This window comes from Gorilla gorilla, chromosome 17 (genome assembly GCF_029281585.2).
Source record: "Gorilla gorilla gorilla isolate KB3781 chromosome 17, NHGRI_mGorGor1-v2.1_pri, whole genome shotgun sequence".
Lineage (NCBI taxonomy): Eukaryota > Metazoa > Chordata > Mammalia > Primates > Hominidae > Gorilla > Gorilla gorilla.
Genome location: NC_073241.2, coordinates 50,616,872 through 50,638,243, shown reverse-complemented (window position 1 = coordinate 50,638,243; position 21,372 = coordinate 50,616,872). Strand labels below are relative to the sequence as shown.

Genomic DNA, 21,372 nt, shown 5'->3' with positions numbered 1-21,372 from the left:
CATCACCCTGAATGTGTTGACTTTTACTCTCGATCTTGTCCCCAAACAGCTGTGACAAACCAAAGCATCATGTCTACATTCCAAATAATCAAAAGGGCAAAAGACCTTCTTTTTAGAAACCTTGGTCTCTTTATTTGGAACGGAATGCCTCTTCCCAGCAAACTTTTCCTTGAATCTCTGGCTAGAAATGGGTCAGCTGTCCATTCCTGGGCACATCATCAAACTACTACCAGGATATTATTTGTCTTTTTGACTCTGATTCACTCATATGTGTACATGGAATTTTCCAGAATCTGCAGGATGTGTGATATTGCAACAGGTTGAATGCAGAAGCACATAAGCTACTCACTAACTTGTCTTTGGAAAATACAATTATTTTTCATAAAATATGCTATCTATGTTCATATACAGTGGGGTTTTATTATAATTTCTAAAAGTAATATATATTCGTAAAATTTTTCAGTTTTAATTTTTAATAAACAAAAATGCTATGGGGTCCTCAATAATCTTTTTTTTTTTTTTTCTTTTTTTGAGATGCAGTCTCACTCTGTCGCCCAGGCTGGAGTGCAGTGGCGCAATCTCGGCTCACTGCAATCTCTGCCACCTGGGTTCAAGCAATTCTCCTGCCTCAGCCTCCCGAGTAGCTGGGATTACAGGCGCCTGCCACTGTGCCTGGCTAATTATTATTATTATTTTTGAGACGGAGTCTCGCTCTGTCGTCCAGGCTGGAGTTCAGTGGCACTATCTTGGCTCACTGCAAGCTCTGCCTCCCAGGTTCACGCCATTCTCCTGCCTCAGCCTCCCGAGTAGCTGCGGCTACAGGCGCCCACCACCGCGCCCGGCTAATTTTTTGTATTTTTAGTAGAGATGGTGTTTCACCGTGTTAGCCAGGATGGTCTCGATCTCCTGACCTCGTGATCTGCCCACCTCGGCCTTCCAAAGTGCTGGGATTACAGGCGTGAGCCACCGCGCCCGGCGTGCCTGGCTAATTATTGTATTTTTAGTAGAGACGGGGTTTCACCATCTTGGCCAGGCTCGTCTTGAACTCCTGACCTCGTGATCCACCCGCCTCAGCCTCCCAAAGTGCTGGGATTACAGGTGTGAGCCATCGCGCCTGGCCAATAATCTTTAACAGCATAAATGGGTTCTAATACTAACAATCTCAGAACTGTTGGGCTAGATAGTCTACTAAGCACTTTATAAAAATTGTTGTATTTAATCCTCAGTATTCTGAAAAAGGTATGACCTCTTTCCATTTCACAGATTAAAAAACAAAACAGAAAACCAAAACTTGAAGAAACGAAGTGACCAGTTCACTACCATTCAACTAATAATGGATAGAGCCAGGACTCAGTATCTAGTCATGTGATGACAAAGCCCGCACTCTTACTGTACAGCCTCACCTTGGATAAATCTCATTTCAAGACAGGTAATTTTGAGAATATCTTAGGCCCCCCTTCTATCAAAGAGAGGGATCGAATTTAAAATTTATCTGGAATGCCAACTCTGATTAACTCCCTGGAGAGAGTCCCTGGAGGACTGGTTGAGAAGAACCCTGAGGATGCATCAGTGTTCATCAGGAAAGAGCGCCAACACCCAGCGTGCCCACTCATGAGCAGGGAGGAGATGATGCATGGGAATCTACAACTCTATCTCAAGTTTCCCAGACACACACTAAAGCTCTGCAGAAGATTTTGGTGCCCCTGAGCTACTTTTACACAGCAAAGAAGACTTCTGATGTGATTCCTGGTGGCAGTGAGTAGTATGCGGTGATTTCCATCAGAGTGGCTGGGTTTGTCAAAGCTTTATTAGAGATTCCTATGATTTGGAGAAAAAGCCAGGGTCCTATTTTGGCAACTTTTCTGATATAGGTAATAAAAACAAAATGCCATGAATTTAAATCATTAGGTTTCTTTTTTACAAAAAGTTTATACTCAAAATGTACAATACCCAATTACAAGTTGCATATGTATATAAAATACCCAATTAAAAGATGAAGAAACAGAAGAAAATCAACAAAGTCTGTCAACTGAAATGTTCCTGAAACACCAAGTTTTTGGCCAGGCTCCTAAGACTCCCCACCAGTACAATACAAACATTAAACATTTTTAAAGCTCAGAAGTAATTTACTTTTCAGCAGTACCATACGTGATCAAAACGGGGGGGAGGTTGGAGGAGAAATAGGCTGTGCCACTAGTTTATGCATCTAAACCAAAATCCAACAACCATTTCACCTTTCTTCTTTGCTAAAGAGAGAAAAGGACCAGGAACTAGCACAGTTAACCATAGGATTGCTTATCTGTGAACAATGAAATAACATCAAAAGTGAACTTTCAGCCTTTTTCCAGAGCACCAATGTCTGGAAGTATTGCTGCCTCTTAATCTATTACCACTCCAACAAGTTATCTTCCTTTCATCATTGAAAATCTTGAAAACCTCCCAGCGTGGTGGCTCACATCAGTAATCCCAGCACTTGAGAGGCCAAGGCGGGCAGATCACCTGAGGTCAGGAGTTCGAGACCAGCCTGACCAACATGGAGAAACCCGCTTTCTACTAAAAATACAAACTTAGCTGGGTGTGGTGGCACCTGCCTGTAATCCCAGCTACTCGGGAGGCTGAGGCAGGAGAATCACTTGAATCCGGGAGGCGGAGGTTGTGGTGAGCCAAGATCGTGCCATTGCACTCCAGCCTGGGCAACAAGAGCGAAACTCCTTTCAAAATAAAAAAGAAAATCTTGAAAACCTACATTCTCCAACAGGTCTTTTTAGTTTAATTTTTAAAAAGTACCCAGTTATACATGGAGGATCACATAATCTCAATCTCTTCAACTTAGAGTTTAAGGAGTAATACGACAGAACATATATAAACAACAGATAAATATCATGCTGAATAAAAATATTAAATCAGGCTGGGCCTGGTGGCTCATGCCTGGAATCCCAGCACTTTGGAAGGCTGAGGAGGGAGGATCACTTGAGCTCAGGAGTTGGAGGCTGCAGTGAGCTATGATTGTGCCATTGCATTCCAGCCTGGGTGACAGAGCAAGATCCTGTCCCCCCCGAAAAAAACACTAAATTAATTTAAAAATGGGCAATGGAGTTTCACCATTACAGAAGACATACACAATCCTACAAAAGCATTAGCAATATTCAGATGAAGTCAATGGGAAGTATCTATTCCCTGCTGAGACTTGGTAGAATAAAAGGAATTAGCTGACTCTATTCCAAATAAAAACATAACAGGGCATTTAAAAAATGATAATGGTGGCTAGGTGCAGTGGCTCACACCTGTAATCCCAGCACTTTGGGAGGCCAAGGCAGGCGGATCACCTGAGGTCAGGAGTTTGAGACCAGCCTGGCCAACATGGCAAAACCCTGCCTCTACTAAAAATACAAAAAATTAACCAGGCATGGTGGTGTGCTCCTGTAGTCCCAGCTATTCTGAAGGCTGAGGCAGGAGAATCTCCTGAGGTCGCAGTGAGCCAAGATGGCGCTGCTGCACTCCAGCCTGGGCAACACAGCAAGACTCCGTCTCAAAAAATAAAATAAAATAAAAATAAAAATAAATAATGGTAATGTAAAGAATTACATAACTGACCCCAGACTTATTTAGTGCTGACTATGGAGTTCTGCCCTTGATATCCCAATGCTACCCAAAGAAGAAGGGTGGAGTTCAAAGGACGTCTGTGTAATATATTCTAAATGTCATATGCCATGGTATTCAGGGTCACTGAAATTGTTGGCATTATCCACCAGCCTCCGTTTCCTCTAAATCTCAAAGAGCCCCCATGCCTGAGATGGTGTAACACCTGACTGGAAGTCAATGTGAATAAATTTGACTTCAGGCAGAAGATGGAAAGATACTTTTCAAAACTAGTCATTACATCGAATGCAAAAAGAAAGGCAACTTCTGGACAGGCATGGTGGCTTGTACCTGTAATCTCATCACTTTGGGGGCTGAGGTAGGATTGCTTGAGGCCAGGACTTTGAGACCAGCAACATAATGATACCTTGTCTCTGTTTTTTTTTTGAGACGGAGTTATACTCTTGTTGCCCAGGCTGGAGTGCAATAGCGCTACCTCGGCTCACTGCAACCTCCCCCTCCTGGGTTCAAGTGACTCTCCTGCCTCAGCCTCCCGAGTAGCTGGGATTACAGGTGCCCCCCACCACACCTGGCTAATGTTTGTATTTTTAGTAGAGATGGTCCATGAAGTCAAAACTATTTTTTAAAAAAATTTTTTGAGACACAGTCTCACTTACTCTGTTACCCGGGCTGGAGTGCAGTGGCACAATCTTGGCTCACTGCAACCTCCGCCTCCCAGGTTCAAGCAACTCTCCTGAGCCTCCCAAGTGGCCAGGCTGGTCTCAAGCTCCTGACCTCAGGTGGTCTGCCCGCCTCGGCCTCCCAGAGTACTGGGATTACAGGTCTGAGCCACTGTACCCGACCTCTCTGCTATGTACTTAATAAATACTATAGAAGTACAGTTTTAATAATAGAGTAATTATTAACTATGAAACTTTTCACAAAAAGGAAATGAAAACATACAGGTTAAGGAGTACTGTCCCTCAGAGTGCATTATTACTTTTTTCCATTTTCAAAAGGAAAAGGAGAATTGAGGAGAGGCGTGGAAGCATTAGCAGGCACCTATTTCCCAAGCTACTCTTTTTTTTTTTTCTTCCAACCTCTCTAGCCCCACTTCCTAAAGTCACCGGGGATAGAGGCTGCCTGTTTTACCCACATCACCATTCTGCAATTTTTCTTTCTGTGGAAAAAGGGAAAAGGATAGAGCAGAAAGGCTGCAAACCACAGTGTTGTGGTGGTTTGTAGTTGATCCAGTCTGCATTTGGAGCAATTAATTAGGGATGCAGAAAGATTTGCTCATATTTTTTACTGTCCTTTTCTTTGACATTTTCTCAAAGTCACAGAAATGCTTGTTAGTATCTCAGAGGTCTGTAGTGCTATGACAAAATATTTAATATAGTTTGTCCTTTTGTAATTTTACAATAAAAAATATGGAAAAGCAATGTAATGGAGTCTTATAAACTTGATGTCGGCCAGATACATACAATACATAAGTATATAGTGGAAATTACAAGTTGGCTTGCTTTCTTTTTTTTTTTTTTTTTTTTTTTTGAGACGGACTCTCAGAGTCTTGCTCTGTTGCCCAGGCTGGAGTGCAGTGGTGTGATCTCGGCTCACTGCAAGCTACGCCTCCCGGATTCACACCACTCTCCTGCCTCAGCCTCCAAAGTAGCTGGGACTAGAGGCGCCTGCCACCACACCAGGCTAATTTTTTTGTGTTTTTAGTAGAGATGGGGTCTCACCGTGTTAGCCAGGATGGTCTCCATCTCCGGACCTCGTGATCCGCCCACCTTGGCCTCCCAAAGTGCTGGGATTACAGGCGTGAGCCACTGCGCCTGGCCCTGTCTATGTTTTCATAATTATGTCTTAGAATCTACAGAAGTGACGTGAGATTTTTGGGCCCCTCAGTTCTTTGTTTTTGCTTTTTTTTTTTTTTTCTTAAAAATAGGCCAGGTGGCTCATGCCTGTAATCCCAGCACTTTGGGAAGCTGAGGTGGTGGGTGGATCACCTGAGGTCAGGAGTTTGAGACCAGCCTGGTCAACATTGCAAAACCCCGTCTCTACTAAAAACACAAAAAATAGCCAGGCATGGTGGCAGGCGCCTGTAATCCCAGCTACTCCGGAGGCTGAGGCAGGAGAATCACTTGAACCCTGGGGTGGAGGTTGCAGTGAGCCGAGATCACACCATTACACTCCAGCCTGGGCAACAAGAGCAAAACTCCATCTCAAAAAAATTTAAAAAAAGTATACAGCAGAGAGAGAGAGAGAAATGCCCTCCTCAGTGATAAAATTTTCCCTTAACTCTCAAAGACTTTTTACAATTAAAGCATTGATTTCAGAATATACAGTCTTACTTGTAGTTAAAGTTGTATGTGAAGCACATGTTACAATGGCAGGCATTACTGGCAGTTAATATAATAGTAGCTGTTGTTATTATTACTAGCAGTAGTGATGGTGGTGGTGGTGGTGGTGATGGTGGTAGTTATTGTCAAAAAATGTGAAAGAAAGCATCTCTTCAGTGATTGCAAGAGTAGCATGGAGAGCTTACTAAGTGCCGAGCAAGCACTATTATTACTCACATTTTCAAGATAACTGAGGCTTAGAGAAGTTAAGGAACTTGCCTAAGATCACCCTACAAGGAAACAGGTAAACAGGGTAGAACCAAATCAGTTTGGCTCAGAAGCAGCTCTCTTAGGTGCTATCTTTATCACTCAGACCATTAAGCTACTAACCCACTGACCAAGATGGCCCAATTGGGTAAATGAATGCTTGGTAATGTACTATAAAACTGCTGACCTCCAAAGAAAAAAATCAGAAAAGAAAATGTTTGTTTGCTGATGTGGCCTCATCTCTATTTATCACAGTTGCAAGACAGGCTGAAAAGGAAATTTTAACTTAAGATATGAGCCTAAGAGTCACAAAACCAAATAACAATTTTAAAAATCACAACAAAATAACCGTACCGCTCTAATAAAAAACTCCTCACATCAGGGCCAGGTGTGGTGGCTCACGCCTGTAATCCCAGCACTTTGGGAGGCTGAGGTGGACGAATCACGAGGTCAGAAGTTCAAGACCAGCCTGGCCAAGATGGTGAAACCCGTCTCTACTAAAAATACAAAAATTAGCCGAGCGTGGTGGTGCATGCCTATAGTCCCAGCTACTCGGGAGGCTGAGGCAGAAGAATCGCTTGAACCCAGGAGGCGGAGGTTGCAGTGAGCAAAAATCATGCCACTGCATTCCAGCCAGGGCAACAGAGTGAGACTCCGTCTCAAAAAAAAAACAAAAACAAAAAACAAAACAAAACAAAAAACCTCCTCACATCAAAAATTAGCCAAGATTGGTGGCGGGTGCCTGTGGTCTCAGCTACTGGGGAGGCTGAGGTGGGAGAACTGCTTGAGCCCAGAAGTCGAGGCTGCAGTGAGTCATGATCATGCCACTGCACTCCAGCCTGGCTGACAGAATGAGACCCTGTGTGGAAAAAAAAAAAAAAAAAAAAAGGAAAAGGAAAAAAGTTCCCCTTTTGATTAAGTATAAATATATTTTCAAGTACTGCACTTGGGGTTTTAATAAAAGTTTCTTTTAATACCAACTATCTGGAACAAATAAACATTAATTTTTAAAAGTATTTTTAAAAAGGAAATGACAAGGAAGAACAAGAAAAACACTGATTTTTAAAAAGACCATGTACAAGCTAAAAGAAAAAGAACTGAATCTAAAACACTAATTTGGGGTTGTGTGATTTTAACAGCAAAGTAAGCTGTGGTACAGGTAGATGGGGATGTACATATTCTAAGTAATAACTCATTTTAAGTTTTAAAATATGTATTTCTAAGCTTTGTCTACTGAAAAATCTGAGAAGCAATACCATTCAATTACTATTAATAAGCACTTCCTATACTCTGATTGTAGTGGCCTAATGCCTTCCACACTGAAAGGAATCAAGATGTTTTCAAGGTATGACCAGTTCCAAGTCTGGGGCAGGGAATACGCAAGATGAGCCTCGAACATCTGAACAAGAAAGCAAAGGTTATCAAGAACTAATAAGGCTGGGTGCAGTGGCTCACACCTGCAATCCCAGCAATTTGGGAGGCCAAGGCAGGCAGATGGCTTGAGTACGGGAGTTTGAGACCAGCTTGGGCAACATGACGAAACCCTGTCTCTACAAAAAATACAAAAATTAACTGGGCATGTGGTGGTGTGTGCCTGTGGTCCCAGCTACTCAGGAGGCTGAGGCATGAGAATTGTTTGAGCCTGAGAGGTGGAGGCTGCAGTGAACTGTGATTGTGCCACTGCACTCCAGCCTGGGTGACAGAGTGAAACCTGGCCTGAAGAAAAAAAAAAAAGAACTAATGAAGCATGTTAAAAGACATACGAGACTACTTGAAGAGCTCCCATAGGCTAAAGATTAGAGAAACCAAACATAAAAGAGAATAAATCCAACTGACCGAAGCAATTTAAAATATAAAAATTCACAAATTAATTTTGCTACTACAGGAGAAAAAGCAAGAGCTCCTTTGGAAAGACAAAAACAAAGCACTACAAGCAGGAAAATAAAAGAGCAAAGCATTTATTCTGCTCTTTCTGTACTTCTAAAAGAAAAGAGCAAAGCATTTATTCTGCTCTTTCTGTACTTCAAAAAGAAAAGAACAAAGCATTTATTCTGCTCTTTCTGTACTTCCAAGTAACCAAATAGTCCTGATTACTGAGAGTTTGAATTTTTTTAAAAGAAGAATTCCAGCTAAAAAATGTTCAAAGAGGGCCAGGCACAGTGGCTCACGGCCTGGAATCCCAGCACTTTGGGAGGCCAAGGCGGGTGGATCACCTGAGGTCAGGAGTTCGAGACCAGCTTGGTCAACATAGTGAAACTCCGTCTCTACTAAAAATACAAAAATTAGCTGGGCACGATAATCCCAGCTACTCGGGAGACTGAGGCAGGAGAATCCCATGAACCTGGGACACGGAGGTTGCAGTGAGCTGAGATAGCACCATTGCACTCCAGTGTGGGTGACACAAAACTCTGTCTCGAAAAAAAAAGAGGCAGGGGGCAAAGAATGACAGAATTATAAAATTACCACTTTGTAACCCCTAATGAAAAATTCATGCAGGCAATGGTAATAAGTGAAACCATGAGACAGAAGGTTGATGGGGAACTTTATAATGGAGAGATCACGCTGTCACCTCCTGAACCCACTGGTTGAGCTTAGCATCACTAAAAGTGAGGCAGTGAGATGATGCGTGCCTTCTCAGCGGAGACGATATGAAGCACACTCACCACCTAGGAAGCATTCCTGCCAAAGGGTATCATGAATTTAGTCATCCCTCTAGAACAGGGGTGTCCAGTCTTTTGCCTTCCCTGGACCACACTGGAAGAAGAAGAAATGGCTTGGGCCAAACATAAAATACATGAACACTAACAATAGCTGATGAGCAAAAAAAAAAAAAAAAAGAAAAGAAAAGAAAAGAAAAGAAAAGAAAAGAAAAAAGAAAAATTGCAAAAAAAAATCTCATAATTTTTTGTTGTTGTTTTGGCATGATCTCGGCTCACCGCAACCTCCACCTCCCAGGTTCAAGCGATTCTCCTGCCTCAGCCTCCCAACTAGCTGGGATTACAGGCGCCCGCCATCACACCCAGCTAATGTTGTATTTTTAGTAGAGATGGGGTTTCTCCATATTGGTCAGGCTGATCTTGAATTCCCGACCTCAGGTGATCCACCCGCCTCGGCCTCCCAAAGTGCTGGGATTATAGGCATGAGCCACCGCACCTGGCAAAAATCTCATAATATTTTAAGAAAGTTTACAAATTTGTGTTGGGTCACATTCAAAGCCATCTTGGGCCACAATGGAAGAATTGTTCTGAGCCACACATAAAATACACTATAGACAGCTGATGAGCTAAAAAAACAAAACAAAAAAAATTGCAAAAAAATCTCTCGTGTCAGGTATAATACTAAAAAGACAAATTTGGGGCCGGGCACAGCGGTTTATGCCTGTAATCCTAGCACTTTGGGAGGCTGAGGCAGGTGGATCACAAGGTCAGGAGTTCAAGACCAGCCTGGCCAAGATGGTGAAACCCTGTCTCTACTAAAAATACAAAAATTGGCCTGGCATGGTGGCGGGTGCCTGTAATCCCAGCTACTTGGGAGACTGAGGCAGATAACTGCTTGAACTCGGGAGGCGGAGGTTGCAGTGAGCCGAGATCATGCCATTGAACTCCAGCCTGGGCAACAGAGCGAGACTCTGTCTCAAAAATAAAAAAAAAAGACAAATTTGTATAACTTCGTAGTTTTCTATTACCTTTTTCTTTACAGATGTCACTCTCTAAACTTTAACAATTATTCACTCAGCATTTATAGAAATTCTACTGTCATAGGGATTAATTACATTGACTCAGGAGTCCAATGACCTTAATTCAAATCCTGTACCCACCTACTCCTAGTATGATATTGGGCAAATTGTTCAATCTTTCATCTGTAAAATGGAGAGAGTACTTTTAATTTCATAGATTTTTGTGAAAATACATGAGATTTTTACATACAGTAATAACTTTTTAGAATAGTGCCTGGCACACAAAAAAAGTGCAGAAAATGTTGGTAGTCATAGTAGCACCTTTTTTTTTTTTTTTTTTGAGATGAAGTCTCAAACTGTCTCCTAGGCTGGAGTGCAGTGCTGTGATCTCGGCTCACTGCAAGCTCCGCCTCCCAGGTTCATGCCATTCTCCTGCCTCAGCCTCCCGAGTAGCTGCGACTACAGGCGCCCGCCACGCCCGGCTAATTTGTTGTATTTTTGGTAGAGACAGGGTTTCACCATGTAAGCCAGGATGGTCTCGATCTCCTGATCTCATGATCCGCCCACCTCAGCCTCCCAAAGTGCTGGGATTACAGGCATAAGCCACCGCACCTGGCCAGTAGCAACCATTTTTAAATTAAAAAAAAAAAATTTGTATCATTGTGCCACGTTGAGGATATGAAGAAAAGTAAGATGCATTCTTTCCTTTATAAAAGTTGGGCACTACAGTAGATTCTGGAGCCTTGTTTCTAGGAAAAATAATGTAAAACTTCCAAAGGCTGCTATTTGGCACTATATACAATTTATTTATTAAGAAATTGTACAATCATATATACAAATCATGAGATGACCTTTGACACCAAGAACAGCACTGCCCAACAGAATTTTCTAAGATAATGAAAACGTTCATATTCTGGACTGTCCAATATGGTAGCCACTAGCCACATGTGGCAGCTGAACACTTAAAATGTGGCCAGTGTGACTGGGGAACTAAAATTTCAATTTTATTTAATTGTAATTAATTTTTTTTTGACACAGAGTCTTACTCTGTTGACCAGACTGGAGTGCAGTGGTGTGATCTTCCTTCTCGTGGGCTCAAGCAATTCTCCTGCATCATGCCTCAGCCTCCCAAGTACCTGAGACTAGAGGCATGTGCCACCTGCCCGTCTATTTTCTGTATTTTTTTTGTAGAGACGGGATTTCACCATGCTGGCAAGGCTGGTCTCGAACCCCTGGCCTCAAGCAATCCACCTGCCTCAGACTCTCAAAGTGTGGAATTATAGGCGTGAGCCACTGTGCCCAGCTGTAATTAATTTAAATAGCTACATGTGACTAGTAGCTGTCATACTGAACAGTACAACTCTAGAGTATGTACAATGATTGAGAGATAAAAGATTTCTTAAGTTCTAAGAGGCTTGGCTGTGTCCCTACTGATGTGATCTTGAACAGGTCCCCTAACCTATCTCAAGCTCAGTTTCTTCATCTGTAGAATGATTCTATAGGACAGATTATGACTGTCCCTTACAGTGATAAAACTCTTTGTATAACAAAATTATTTGTTACTGTATTTCTGCTTACATGCTCTTTCTCTATTAAAAATATTCCCTGATGAGAGTGAATAATGTATGACTCTCAGACAAATAAACCAAACACACTTCCTGTAAGTTTTCAGTCTCAAATCCAAAATATTAAACAATTACATATTTTTGTTCTTTCTCTTTTGTGCTCTCTGAGCATTTCATTTATTCTTTTAAATTGATATTTGTCATTCTCAATTATAGTTAGTTGGGTCTAGTATCTGTCTAACTTCCCCCAATAGATTGTGAGTTTTGGGGGACATATAATTTGTTTAAAGCTGGAACTGAGTAAAAAAAAAATGAATAAATTGAGCTTTTGTGTCTTATCCAATTATATATTAAACTGGTCTGAAGAGATATCTCTTCCCAAGCACATTCCATAAAAGCACAAAGCTAATCATGCATTCAAAACAGAAGTGTTTTATTTCATTTTTATTCATCCTTTTGCTGAGAATGTTTAGAAAGTGCAAACAGATTAAAAGACAAAAATTTTAAACTCCTTTAATAGTTTTGTACATTTAAATTTGGAAATTTGGATGAATTTCTTTTTTCTTTTCTTTTCTTTTTTTTTTTTTTGAGATGGAGTCTCGCTCTGCTGCCCAGACTGGAGTGTAGTGGTGCAATTGTGGCTCACTGTAACCTCCGTCTCCCGGGTTCAAGCGATTCTCCTGCCTCAGCCTCCTGAGTAGCTGAGATTACAGGCGCGTGCCACCACGCTTGGCTAATTTTTGTATTTATTTAGTAGAGACAGGGTTTCACCATGTTGGCCAGGCTGGGCAAATTTCTTTTTATAGTTTGTAAAGCCAAAAGTATTTTAGGTATTCAAATAAAAACCCAACCCTATTAACTTAATCCTAAAATTTACCCTTTTTAGCAATATACTTACAGATATGCAATATATATTAAATTGTTTTAGAAATAATTATTGTACTATGCTAAATAATTTCATAATAATGACTAAAAACTATCATGACTACAATGCTATTTTTCCTTCGTAACAAAGAAGTACACGTTACCACTGGAAATCTTTACTTTCTTCCTTGAAATGCCAGAAATTCTTCTGTAAAATAAACACCTCTTGTCAAGACTCTCTGGAACTAGTATAATTACCAGAGGCAATCCTTGTGTAAGATCAAAGAAGCAAAACAATAATAGGCAACGTGTGACCTCTACCATGTCACCAGAGACCAATTTTTCAACAGGGAGAACAGTCAATAATCCAGAACAGAAAACATTAAATAACCAGAAATGCTTCCAAAGTGTGGCTCACCACATCTTTCAACGCTGTCACATTCAGAGTTCAGAGTCTCTATGGTTTCCGAAAACAAACTTCTGGGGATTTATCACAACAATCATTAAAATCTGCATAAAACACCAGAGGCAAAAAACAATTCGCCAATTTCCCAAATGCAGAGTAGAATTTCAAAGGATACTATAATAATTTTCCAAATTTCATCTGATGCTTTAAAAAGTATAGTGAGAAAGGCATAGATAACTAAATATTTTCCACCTAACACTCAACTGATTTCTCTTATTTACCTAGCCCCATTTAATTTTCCCAAAAAAGTTGTTTGCAAAGTTGGCTATGAACATTAACCAGATAATTAGTAATAATAACACATTAAATACTTCTACAGGTTTTTTTTGGCTTTGTTTTGTTTTTGATAATGGTGGGTCACTAAACCCAGAAACAATGTCTCCTGTGTAATATATTTGAGTGACTAAGCATTACAAGGGTACAAAGAGGGGTAAATAAATTCCCAAAGTAATTACAATAAAACAGAAGTACATTTAAAACTGACTTCTAAAAAGTACCGCAAATCAAATTGTGCCTTAGAATCAGCAAAACTTGATTGTTTTTCTTAAATACTATTGCCAAATAGCTGTCTTCTTTCAAAATCAGATGTGAATTAGGGGCTGAACAAATATATTTCAATTATTTAACCTGCAAAGCACACATTCCACTGGTAATTCAGAGAGTAAGTAATAAAAGAAGGAGACTTTGCTTGAAAGAAAAAGCACTATAAATTCAAAGCAACCGTGAACACTGTTTTTTTTCTTAAACATTCTATTCTTTTATGATTTCTTGCTACCTCCATCTTTCCACTCTGTCATCTGCTCCTGTCTTTCCATCTTCTTAGCTTATTAACATTGCTAATCGTATTTGTCAGTTTTGCCACAATTTTAAGGCCTCTTAAACAGCTGTGGGTTTTCTCTAGGCAATTATCAGTCACTATACTTAGGTTTCTAAATTAGTTGTTGAAAGGTGCTTTAACCTTGAGAAAATAGAAAATGAGCAGACTACATGCTAAGCCTTACATTTATGTGTATGTTCCTTTAACATGAGTGATTATCAAAAATTCAAAACAAATCACACACAAGTAGTAGATATTGTAAATTTATAAATTAACAAGGCCTATTATAGGCCTTATCATTTTATCTTTCTTCCCTTACTATATACATTGTAATATACGCTTTCTGTCTATATATGTGTAGAGATTGAAATATAAAAGATAGTATATAAACTGGAATATCAAAATACTGCCAAATTCCTCTAACAGTCTCCTTTCATAACCTGCCAGGTGGCTAATACCTTTCAAAGGTATCCACATCATATAAGCAGTCTCTTGAGGTCATGGGTTGTGGTAAAGAGAGCTTTTACAATATGCAGATTTTTCCCTTCTCCATTTCCCTTCAAAGAGAAAACTCCTTATTGTACTGCTTTTCTTATTCTCTATTCTTGACTCTGACACTGATTTTCTTCTTGACCACATTCAGGAAGAAACACAAGGTTTAAGGTTATTTGTCAACTGACAGCCCTTTCTATCAACAACTAAATAAAAAAATCTGTATTCCAGAAACATGACACTTCATGTACCACCCATTTTCCTCGTAAGTTAAAATAAATTCAAATATTACTTTTTAGAGTTAACAAGTTTTGGTGTTTTTAAAGGTTTAATAATAATACCTTGTTTGCAGATTAGGCCAAAAGCTTGTAGAATGATTTTTAAATTAATGTAGGTTCCCGGCTTACCTCTCCCCGTCCACCCTCCCTCACTCCCCACCCGCTACCGCTTTCTGCTCCAAGGAAAGAAAAAGGTGATATTTCAACAGTGCAAAATTCTTCCTGAGAAACACTAAAATGATAAACATTTTGAAAAGCAAAGTACACTTCAAACTCCAACTGTTCTTTCAGACCTATATTGACTCTTATAGACGTTGCCAACATTTGGTAAGGATTATCCTTCCATTAGACAAAAGCGAGCATTCCTTAGATAAATCAGGAGTTTTTGCCATGAGACTCATAAAACCTTTTCACAACACAGATTTTCAAGAGAATCCTTTAAGGTTTAGGAGGCTGCTCCTTTTACTAAGTAACAAAATACACCCCATGGTGTCTCACTGACCCCACTCAGCTGTCCTTTGACCTCCTCAATTGTTGCAGCCTAACTCCAGGGTCCACAGAATGTGCCTCCCATATCAAAAAGGCTAATGTTGCTTCCTCCTAGCACCTGGTGAAACAGAATGCAACAGTTCTCTTTCTTCTGCCTCCTCCGCTCCCTCTCTGACCATTTTCCAGATGTTCCAGGCCCAAATGTTAAGCCCATCCTGGGTTTCAGTATCTGCGTGGTCACCATGAAGGAACAAACAGGGACCAGGCTGAAGTGGCAATGACCCTCTTGTTCTTTTTGGCCGCAAAAGGATACAACGTGTTATAAAAGAGGAAAAGATCTTTGGCCTCTCTTGGAAATGCCAGGCTATTTAAGCACATTGTAACTTCCAAAAGGAGAGAAACAGTCTTGGGATATGCCCCTTCTGACAGACAGGAGTTACCTAAACAGTAGCCTTAAATTCTCAATTCTAATCAAGCATCTGATTTTCTTTGATGGGGGGGGGGGGGGGTGGGGAGCATCACCTTTTTCCTTTTCTAAATTAAAAGCCTCCTAAAATAGAAAAAAAAAAACTTTTATAAAATCTTTAGAACATACATCTCAGGATAGTGTTATATGAGACAAATATATGCAGTCAATAGGGATAATCTGGGTATTTGTGCAGAAGCCTATAATCTAGAAGTCTCATTTATTAGACAATTTGAAGCATAAAATCATAATCAACAAAAGGGAATAAAAAACTGAATTCTTATTTTCTTAATTTAGGTATATAGGAAATACAGGGGTTGTTGTAGAGAAAGAACTCTGCAGAAGCTTTCTGGTATGGGGTAAGGGGATGGGGGAGGGGAGGGGAAAGCAGGGAAGGAGAGGAGCTCATGGAAGTATCTTATTCACTTTAAGAAGCAAACATAGTAGTTTTATTTGAATTTTAAATACAACTTCCTAAAACAAATTTGATCTTGAAAAATTGGGGAAGGTCATATATAATTGCACAATACCTTGGTTTATTTATTAACATTTTTGAATCACAGTCATGATTAAGTTGGGCAGTCAACACTTCAGGGAGTCTGTTGCCTAGATTTTAACTTGTTTAAAGCTTTTTGTGCACCTGCAAAAACATAAAAAATAAAAATAAACACATAAAGACATGAGTTAATTTCCAAATACATATTCTATAATATAATAATCTAAATATTTATAATTCCATGAAAATCACAGTTAGAAATTATCAAAGTCTCACACTTTCCAACTCCATATACATTATAATGAGCAAATATACAGATACTCCACCTTTCTCAATAGTCTCAAAATAATTACTCCTAATTATATATACTCAAAGATAATTTCTGTTGTTCTTATGATTTCCCCCACTAAAAGTAAGTTGAATAAGTCTGTCAAGTCTGCATTTATGGCGGATGTTACCATAATATCAAAAACCAACAGACTACTTTTAGGAATGAAATTAGTGGAAGGTAACTTTCTTATCTAAGGAATTTAAGAGTAATAATCCCTGATACCCGGCCCAAATTTAACTACTCAAAGAACTATCAAAAACGTAAAACATAATTAATATTGATTGAAAATTTTCCAGTAAGAAAGCCTGCAAAAAGAACAAGAGCTATTGTTTCTTACCCTTCTGAGTAATGTATTCCTAGAAGATATTAAACTAAATAATTATAATTGCATATAATTGGTTGAAAAGTATAGTATGCATGCACATCTCTCCTCTAAATAGATTATGGTCAATATAAACTACTGCATGGGAAAATAGGAAATATAGTTGTAAAACATAAAGTGAAATGAAAACTACTTGTCATTGATTTTTATAGATAACATAGAAGCATTTCTAGTCCTTTGTTACTTTGTTTAAAAAGAAAACAAAAGAGGATTTTCCTAAGAAACTAACTTCAATATAAATATCTATATAACTAAAATATTTGAAGTATAATTTATGTTGTCTAAAAATGGTTTTTTTCATTTTACTTTTCTCTTATGCCGACTTGAAAGAAAAAGAATTTTAGATTTTTCGAATAAAAATATTTATCTTACCTCTTACTGTCAGAAGAATGTCTTCAGGCAAAATAATAATTAAAAATGGAAGGTCTAGGTTTTCAAACTCACATATATCCCACCCGCCCACACATAAATAGACATCTTTTCCTAAGTCAGCAGGAGCCTTGCTACCTACATCCAAACCCAAGATTACCCCATATGGTCAACAAGGTCAAACTGCATTACTGCCAATGAAACTATATTACTCCACAAGGACCCTAATGATTAAAAAAAAAAAAAAAGTCAGTAATCTAATTCCAATAGCTTCAGAGTCTAAAATTGCTAATTTTGGGCCACGTGCTGCACACTTCACCTGTTAGTAATGACATTTTTGTATTTTCTTCTAATTACACTCAAAGCTAAGACCTTTGGCCCTGGGCCACAGACCCCTATTCAGGCTGCACACATTCTCTTAAACGACCTGATCCTTTGTTGTCACTCTTACTCTTTCATCTATTATTTACACCCATAGAGAAGGAAGATACTCAACCATTTGTATAGCTTAAAGCTTCTAATCATCTTAATTTCTTTGCCTTTCAACCTATGGTCTTTTTAATAGACAAATGCCAAGAAGTTTGACAAAATCATTTTTTTTTTTTTTGCAATCATATTGCCCCCTCTTTTCCTTTCTTACTCCCTGGCCAACCTCCTTCCTGTTCCTTGTCTTTCACAGGAGGGACTCTGTATTAGCCAGGATTTATAAATTTTGACCTTCACCAACAAAATAAATTTCTAAATACAATACAAATCTCCAACTTGTTCTGACAGATCAATAACAATTATATTTCTTTTTTTGACCAAAGAGCCCCTTAAGTTGAAGGTTACTGAAAATAACTTAAAATCTGTCCCCAGCCTCCCAAAAGCCTGAGCATTGAATTTTCAGAATTCCTCTACAAAAGTGCTAAAAAGCATTTAGTAAACAATAAGAATATTAGTTATGTGGCCAAAACTTTTCATTTTAATGTCTATGCTTGCTTACTTGTTTACAAAAAGAAAATTTAGAAAAAAAGAGGAAGGAAAGAAAAAAAGAAAAAACAAAAATTTTAAGGTTAGATTTTTAATTTAATTTTTAAAACATTTAAAAGACTACTAATTCTCCAAACAGCAAAATCCTCACATAATATATTCTGTATCATTATGATTATTTCCCAATACTTTATCAAGATTAAAAAATACATATTCAAACACATTTTGCAAATCCAAAGCATGGAATTGTTTACCATGATGCAGATGTCTCCCTCAGATCACGAAAGCCACCAAAAGATTCTGATTTCCAAGATGTTTATAAAATGACATCTGATCCATCTTTGCTCTCTTCCTCTATTGCTCAGCTTACTCTTGATTTCTAACAGTGTTTCCTTGTTGTCTGTCCCCTCTGCAGACCCTGAAACCCCTTGATTTTCTTATTTTCACCATTTGCTTCAACCAGCAGTTCACTGGAGACCCATCCATCTTGTAATGCCTAAAGTGACAGATGCTCTCAGAAACGACCACACTGCTGAGTGAACAAAAGATAACATCACCTCCAGGAACTCCAGAGAGAAATACAACTGCAAGCTTAAGACAGAGGCTGACTTGACAGACATTGGACCATAAACCTCTTCTAAGCAAAAAAGAAAACAATTGCCACACACACAAAAAAAATCTGACACAATCAAAGGCAGAAAAGAGTGATTATTTGTGGATTGCCTTTTCACTCTGTAACTCACTTTTCCCCACCCAATGCTTTTATATCGGGGCAATTCACTCACCAACAGGCAGGAGGAGTTCTTGTGTGTGTGGGGGGGGGGGGGGGGGGGGGGGAGGTGGGGGGGGCAGGGGGAGCCTTTCTCAAGTATCTTCTTTTATTCATCAATATTCAAAGTGAAATTCATTCACAAGTGTTTCAGGAAATCTAAGTCTACCATACAACATTCTTAAGCCTGACTCTTAATATCTGGACTCAGAAATGCTGACTCAATTCTACTGCGGTGAAAGGCACATGCATGCTTTGCAAATTAAAAACACATTAGAAATTAAAAAGCAACCTGTGACAATGTCAACAATATGTGCAGCACATTTGAAAAAGCCAACCATTCATCAGACAACCTCCAACTTGGGTTAAAAAGACATTTTACAAGAGGATTCTGGGAAGGGCTGCACAGCTCTTTTCTAACAAAGGAAAGGTCATATTAACATCTCCCAGCAACAAACTAATGACAGGGAAGCTGTAGATGCAGGAGACTCTGCTTGATGCCATCTAGGTTCTAGGACTTTCGTTGTGGCTGTTGTTTAAAACATCTTATTTAAAACTATCAGACAGCAGTAGGAAGTAAATATAACTCTAACATTCAGACAAATTCAGCGAAGGGAAATTTCGAAGAACATAAAAACAAAAACTAACCTGGAGGTCAATTAAGAACATCATGTGGTCAATGCCAATTATGGAGATTAACAACCCGTTTTTAGAATAGATATCGAGCAACACAGGAAAACCTCTGTTGGAGCTAAATACATTATTCTTCTCAAAAAGGGCAAATGATACAAATATTTATGTTACATCTAAAGAAGAGCCAAAATGCTTAAGAAAATTTCCATTGACAATATTTCTAAGAAGAAATCTAAATACTTATAATGGCATTTCTTTAATAAAAATATTTTTTTCTCTAAAATGTTTGCATACAAAGCCTTTAAGTTATGCTACAATCATTTTTCTTTGGGGTTACTAATGACTCCTCTCCTCCTCACTTTCCAAAAAAAACACAAATTTTAAAATATATTTTGTCTCCTGTGATTGAATTACTTGTGGGGAGGAGGTTAAAAAAATTTCAACTTATATAAATCAACATATCAGTGACTTAAACATTTTTATGCCTCTCTTATTTCCTCAAACACTTCAATGTATCTTTCATAAATAACAGTATAATATTTCATAATCTCAGAATTTTCTGGGGTTTTTTTAAGGCTGGCAAAGTAGAATACATACAAAATAATAAAATGAGTATGTAAAATCATATCACAATAGAAAAAAGATTAAATAATTATAGAACACTTATATAAAATACTTGTTCTAATATGGACTGGATCTTTAACTAGGAGACTTTATAAACAAAGCCTTATACACACTGGCCCTAAGTAATCTCCCACAATCTATTAATCCAAAAGTACCACATCATTCAACACTTTCAAACTTTGGCATTAATAACAAGAAAGAGAAGTGACCTTGAAATGACAGCTCCACTGCAGAAGGCTCAAAAAAAGATCCAATTAAATGATCTACTTTAAAACACAATAGAATCAATATGCATGCTAGAAAAGTACATCCCTGTGGAAAGTTCTTATTGTCTGACTGATCAAAAACAAAACTTTTCTTTTTTTAAGGGCCCCTTCCAGATCACAGTCTGTACCAGAAATCCACACAGGAAAAAAAAAATCCATCAAAATGAAACCCTAAAAGGGTTTACTCTTCACCATTCTATTTGCACTTCAAAACCCTGTTAGTCCTTCAGTTAAACCCCAGGGCTGTACCATTTCAATAATAAGAGAGGTGGCCAGTGGTGATTTATCTCCCATTTGGCCTCTGGACAGAGCTGTAATGTCTAGGAAGCTTCCCTTCCCTGACTGGATCCCTCCCCCAAGTCTCCACCTTAATTTGTGCAGCCTTGGGTCTGCAATACCTTAGAAACAATTCATGTGCCCCTTCCAATCAGATGCAGGAACACTCTGTACTCAAGATTTGGGTACATTTTCTCAGCAATAATTTCACAAAATGGCATGCTGCTGAGTAATCAGAGCATGGCAAATACCAGCTTAAATTTCAGATTCTCTTTGTTATAAGTTAGAGCAGAAAAGAAACTTCCTTAACTGTAGCCTCTCTCTTCTCACATACGTTATCGGAACTTCATAAGCTTTTCCCAGTGTATACTTTGATATCCTTTATGTTTTGGACCACATTAGCCAGTATCCTTCAGTGTGGTACTCATCTAAATTTAAATCTTTGCATTGTAAAATACCTTAACAAATCCAAAAAAGTGGAGATTTCATAGGTCACAGACTCCTGGGTCAAAAAGACCTAAAAATAGATAACAGACCACCACGACTTAACTGATTTATTCTACCCTTGTTATCCAGTATGTACTGTAACTGTCATCACATACACTCACCAATTTTCCAACAATGTCAACAGTTATTTAAATGGAAATATAGATCCCAAAAGTCACCAAATGTGAAACACAGTGAAATTATTCCTTAAAAATGGAGGATATTTTATCATTAAGCATGACTTATCTATTTCATAATTATGTTCATTTGCTTTCTAAAATGGAAAGAGAATAAAAAGCATGTATAACCTTTTCTCTACGTATTCAATTTTTTGTTTTATTTAAATGAGAGTTTTTCTAATTGAGTCTGATAAATTCTATCTGAATGTCACATCAACACTTTGCACCAAATGATTCAACTATAGTGATCTAATTTTACCAGTTGAAAATGTTCAAGCTATTTCACTA

The 21,372-nt window shown here is 38.6% G+C and overlaps 1 protein-coding gene and 1 long non-coding RNA gene across 8 annotated transcripts in view; one reads left to right on the top strand and one right to left on the bottom strand.

The window, feature by feature from the left end:
* The window catches only part of LOC134757388 (uncharacterized), a 70,018-nt gene extending 68,123 nt beyond the window's left edge, over nucleotides 1-1,895 (top strand). Inside the window, exon 4 of the long non-coding RNA XR_010131274.1 lies at nucleotides 1,264-1,895. This is a non-coding gene — a long non-coding RNA (uncharacterized lncRNA). The remainder of the gene's footprint in view (nucleotides 1-1,263) is intronic.
* The window catches only part of GREB1L (GREB1 like retinoic acid receptor coactivator), a 365,194-nt gene that overhangs the window by 225,892 nt on the left and 117,930 nt on the right, over nucleotides 1-21,372 (bottom strand). For all 7 annotated transcript variants that reach the window (XR_010131273.1, XR_008673625.2, XR_008673626.2 and 4 more), the window contains exon 2: nucleotides 15,832-15,941. The gene's annotated coding sequence lies outside the window, so the exon portion shown is untranslated. The remainder of the gene's footprint in view (nucleotides 1-15,831; nucleotides 15,942-21,372) is intronic.